At 48.0% G+C, this 5,613-nt stretch overlaps 1 protein-coding gene across 1 annotated transcript in view; it reads right to left on the bottom strand.

The window, feature by feature from the left end:
• PREX1 (phosphatidylinositol-3,4,5-trisphosphate dependent Rac exchange factor 1) overlaps window positions 1–5,613 on the bottom strand; it is a 184,618-nt gene that overhangs the window by 103,697 nt on the left and 75,308 nt on the right. The window lies entirely within an intron of this gene.

The following is a 5,613-nucleotide window of genomic DNA, read 5'->3' as shown; positions in this document are numbered from 1 at the left end:
GATCAAACGAACCCAAGCCTAGTAGTGAGGTGACAGTGTCTTCCCGTTCATCTCCATCTGTACCATGAAGGGACTGGGCCAGAAAGCAGAAACCAATCTGTTTATGCTCACGTGCCAAGCCCAGTTAATGAAATGAGTCCTGCTGGCTCTAACACTAGCGAGAAGAATTCTGAGTCCCCAGGGAGCACAGAGGCGGAATGCTCTGATTGATTAGCGATGTCTGCCACAGATGCAGGAGAGAGGAGCAAGCGATAAGGCTGTCGTGGCTGTGTCGTTCCTCATATTCCGAGCCCCTTCTCTGACACACTCTGCAATGTCATCCTCCCCTTCAGCCTGTAGAAAGGGCAGGGGACCAAGGCTTGAGGCTTGGAAAAGTTAAATTTAGCAAATGACAACACCCTCTCTCTTCAGAACCACGCTCAGTTCCATCAGTCCCGTGTCCTTTCATCGAGCCCAACCCCAGCTGCATCTCAGGCATGAGACCCTGCAAATCTGGAAAAGCTGCTTTTAACGGCTAAGAGTCCAAGTGTTCAATTTCCTCCTTGGGGCCCCACGTGGGGCTTTGATTGTTTTGCCAGAATGAAAGAAACAGTTGTGCACACACAGATGTGGTGGGTAAGGAACGTGTGGCTGTGGGTTTGGGCTCGGAAGGAGGAGAAGGGGCCAGGTGCCAGCTGGAGACAGCTGGAGGAGGGCTCTAGCCCCCAGAGAGGACTCGAGGAACATCAGAAGTGGTGGCTGCTGTCCACAGTACCCAGGGGGCTTAGGGGGTTACACTGGCTCTACAGAGACCATCTTCTTCAAGCCACTCACTTCATATTCAGAAAGACTGAGACTCAGGAAAGGGAAGGAACTGGCCATGGAGACATCTCTGTTGGGGAGGGGACCATGAGATCCAGTTCTCACTTCTGCGAGTGTTTCCCCAACCTATCCACACAGCTGCAGGCAGAGGGTCTTCAAACTTAATTCAGACCACATGACTCCTCTGCTGAAAACCTACAACTCTTAAAATAAAACTCCTATAGGATCTGGCCCCCATGACATCCCTGACTCTCTCCAGGGCTCGCTCTGCTCCAGCCACGCCGGATCCCTGCTTTGCTCCAGCATACGAGCTTGGTCCCATCCCAGGGCTTCTGCCCTTGCTACCTTTCCCCCTGGAATGCCCTTCCCCCAGAACATCCCTCTCACTGCCTTACAGAGGCCAGCCCTGACCAGGGTTGCCAGATAAGGCCAAAGACACCCAGTTGAGTTCTCATTTCAGAGTAAACAAATAACTTTTTAGTATAAGTATGTCTCAAATATTGCATGAGACATACTTATACTAAAAATGTATTCATCGTCTACCTGAAATCCAGTTTCACTCAGCTCTCCTGGGTGTATTAATTTGCTAAATCCAGCCACCTTTCCCTGACTTCCCAGCGTCAGACGACCTTGAGTGCAGTCACTCCTTCTCACGTCTGCATTTTACATTCTTCACAAGCCACGTCGCCATCTGAAATGACCGCCTCTGTTAACTTACTTAGCCCCACCCCTCCGTTTCTCTGGCCTGTGAGCCTTATGGTAGCAAGAAGCAAGTCTATCATATTTAGGGCAGCAGCCTCAGGGCCTAGGACCTTGCCTGGCACACAGTAGGTACTTAGCGTGTATTTCAGCAGACTTTATCATCTAAGATGGTATAAAAACAAACAAACAAACAAACAAACAAAACCAGGAGCCAAACTGTATCAGCTCGAATCCTGGCTCCAATACCTATTGACTGTGTGAGCTTATACTAGGACTTAACTTCTCTGGGCCTCGGTTTCCTCATTTGTAAAGTAGGTATAATAAGAGGACACACCACTGAAGGCTGCAGAGTTTGAATGAACGCACATACAGAGAGCACTGAGGACAGGGCCTGGCGCAAAGAGCATGGTCACTCAGTGCTGGTTTGTGATCATCTCAGTAGTTAGTGGTTGGCTTTTGGGTGAGAGGGCGAGGCATTCTCCCACTGTCCACTGACGGTGATGGCACCAACCAGTGGGCGGGTCTGTCAGCCAGGGCCCCCCACTGGGCCTGATGCTGCTTCTTCCTCCCTTAGAGAGCCTGTCCCAAGAGCTCTGTGCCCAACGCCACCTCACCACCCAGATGCTGCCTTGGCAGGGAGTGTACGAGCCTGAGCAAGAGGTTGGCCTGGTGTCCTCTCCCTTGGGACTGTGATGGCTGCCGTGGTGAGCCACTCAAGGCCCATCAGGACAGAGGCACCCACGGCCCTCGGCAAGTCCCTTCCTGGGAACTGCCCTGGGCCTGAGGCACTGCCTGGAACAGCCCACATCCAGGGACTGGGAAACACGGGGTGCAAAGGCCCGCCCCTCACTGCAATTCGGGGCGACTCCAAAAGTCAGCCCAGCTCCAGAGTTTCTCCTGGGGTGGGGAGCAGCTAAGGCCAGGCAGAGACTGTGCGACCTCTCCTTCAGCTGCTTCCAACAGGCCATCTGCACACAAATCTCCAGCTTCTGGAAACCCAACTATAGCAGTGGCTGCTTATAAAAAGTATTCAGTGTCATCCTCCATGAGCACGGGGAAGAGGGGGGAATAGGGATTAAAAAAAGATTTTAAATTAAAAACACAGAATCACGTGCTGAGAAAGCCAACTCCTTTTTCAACGGTTCCACTGACATCAAGGAAGGGTCTCAGCTAGGTGTGATATTATACTAACACAGGCCTTACGCTTCCTTCTGACCAAACTAAGGGCAGGCCTCAGGCTCAGAAACAGGTGGGCAAGAGTTTCTAGACAGAATGTGGTAACACGGTTTGGTTTCTATTGCATTTCCTTTTATAAGTTACCTTCTATTTACACCAAGTGACACTCATTTTCCATTTCCAATGATGATGCAAATTTCCCCTTAAAATGAGTTTAAGGTTATCTTTTTCAAGCGAATCAATTTTTTAAAAGATGAAACAAATAATAATACAAAAGGTACCCAGATACAGCAAAAATTGCAAACGGTGTATGAATCAATGACGTCTGGCTTAGCTGTTAGGAGGGTTGAAATCCCAGCTTTCACCTACATAGTCATGACCTTGAGTTTGACCTTCCTCTCAGTTTGCTTGCCTGTTGCAAAAGCTTAGGCCTGGATGCTACTCTTGATGCAGGGACGGAAAAGTGAACGTGACAAAGTCCTTGCCTTTGTATTGCTGACATTCTGGTGGGGACAGACAATAAACAAAAAAGAAGCAAAATATCCGGTATGTCAGAGGGTGATAAAGGCCACTGAGAATAATGAGGGGGTATGGGGAGGGTGGAAGGTTACAATTTTGAAAAGGGTGGGCATGAAAGGGCTCATGGAGAAGGGGGCATTTCTGTAAAGATTTCAAGGCAGGGAGGGAGAAAGCGGCTGGGATGCCTGAGGGAATGGTCCAGGCAGAGAGAAGAGCACACTCGAAGGCCTGAGGGAGAATGAGCTTCCATGTTCCAGAACAGTGAGACACCTTCACTGCTCAGTGAGTGGCCGAGTCGGGGACTCAACCCCAGGTCTCTCTAACTCGAGTCTGCCCTCTTGACCACTGGCTGCCATTGTTGGTCATTCTGCAGCAGAGGGGCCCCATCAGACCAGCAGGTCACAGGAGCCCCAGGACACAGTCGTTAAGCGAGGAGCTCAGTGGAAAAGGGGCCACGCTCTACGTAACGTCAAGGGGAGGGAGAGCCAACTAAAAATACCCCCAGTGCTGGGCCCAGACCGCTCCCCGTTGTTCCTGGGGACAGAAGCCAGGCCCACCTGCCCATCTGCCTCCATTTCCCAGAAAGGCCTGCAGAGGGAGCTGGTCAAGGGCAGGCAGAGCAAGTCTCAGGGAGAAGCCCACTTCCCCAGAACTTCAGGCTCCAACAGGGGCTGGGGCACTGTACTCACGAATTTTAAGAAAACGTTCCCAAGTTCATGCTGAGATTGTGGCTCTGGATGTAAACAATACTCCAAGGCGGCCAAGAAATCCTTATGAACTTCCAGGATGTCTTCGATGTTCGAGAACAGGATCTGTGAGGAAAAGTGAGGCCCAAGGATAGTGTCATGGAGGCACAGAAAACAAGCAAAATCAAGCATAAAAAGAATGCTTAACCCCCAGTGCAGGTGAGGCTGTGGTGAAACGGGCATTCTCATACACTGGAACCAGTTTACTACTAATAAAAATAATGATAGTAACAAAAATATTGCCAACATTTACTAAACGGGATTAATGCCTAATCCTGTGCTAAGAACTTTATATGCATGTATGGCATCTAATCCTCACTCTAACTCCATGAGTTAAAAACTGTTATTATCCCCAATTTGTAGATGAAGAAGAGAGGCTCATAGAAATTAATTAACATTGCCAAGGTCACGCAGTCCAGTAAGCAGGAGAACTGAGCTGCACACTCACCATGCAGAAAAGTATACACCAGACATTTATTAGAGTCTTCATCATAGCCAGGCACAACCAGTATGCCTGACGTAAAGGTTGATTTTTTAAAACCATGAAGGTACTTCCATGCACCCATTAAAATAATGTGGCAGGAGAAAAAACTATAGGAAACTATTCAATGATTATATGCTGTTTAATCTCTTACAAACTATATATATATATATCTCCATTTCCCCATATGAATCTATAAAGTTTGAAATGTACATACATCCTAACCCAGCAACTCTACATTTTAGAATTTGGCTTTCCAATCAGTCGTTTCCAACTGAGGCAATTTTGCTTCCCAAGGGACATTTACCAACACCTGGGGACATTTTTGGTTGTCACAAATCGGGGGAGAGAATGCTACTGCTGTCTCATAGGTAGAGGCCAGGGATGCTGCTAAACATCCTACAATACACAGGACAACTGCCCCCAGCAAGGAATGATCCGGCCCAAAGTGTTAACTGCACCGAGGTTGAGAGCTGGGTAGGTGGCCAAGGACATATACTGCAGCCTTATCTGCGGTCGCAAAAGACTGAAAAGAAAAACCAAATGTCTATTAATGGAGATTTGTCGAACAGTGAAATAAACGGGACTGGTGACAGTTAAAGAAATTCCACATGCTGAAACACTATGCAGCCTGTAAAAAGAATCTACAGATCTATACATACAGATATGGAATCCTGGAAAGATCTTTGATCTATATTGTTAAGGGGGCGGAGAGGGATTATGGTGCCACAAAGGATTCCAGTATGGGCCCATTTGTGTAAAATAACAACAAAAAAAAGTCCCTCCTCTTTACACTGGCAGAAGCAGAGCCTACCCAGACAAGGGCACGCGCTGGTAACTGTAAGGGCATCGGAAAGGAGAACTTGGGGAAACTTTCATTTCCTTTAGGTCCTTTTGAAGTGAATAAATTCCTTTTTCTTTTACAATAAAAAAAATAGGTGCATTTTTTTAATTTAATTTTGAAAAAGGCACTCACATGATTCAAAAATCAAAACACAGTAAAATGAATACAGTGAGGAGTCCTTCTCCCACCCACCCCCCACCCACAGTGGCTCACAGCTAGGGTGACCAGTGTCACTACAGGTTTACAGTTCCTTACACATTCATTCATTCAGTAATGACTGAGCACCCTGTGTGCCAGGCACTGTTAGAGGCCCTGGGGATAGAGCAAGGAAGAAACAAGTGCCT

This window comes from Pteropus vampyrus, unplaced genomic scaffold, assembly GCF_000151845.1.
Source record: "Pteropus vampyrus isolate Shadow unplaced genomic scaffold, Pvam_2.0 Scaffold117, whole genome shotgun sequence".
Lineage (NCBI taxonomy): Eukaryota > Metazoa > Chordata > Mammalia > Chiroptera > Pteropodidae > Pteropus > Pteropus vampyrus.
Note: the sequence above shows the minus strand (reverse complement) of the source record. Positions and strands in the feature narration are given on the sequence as shown.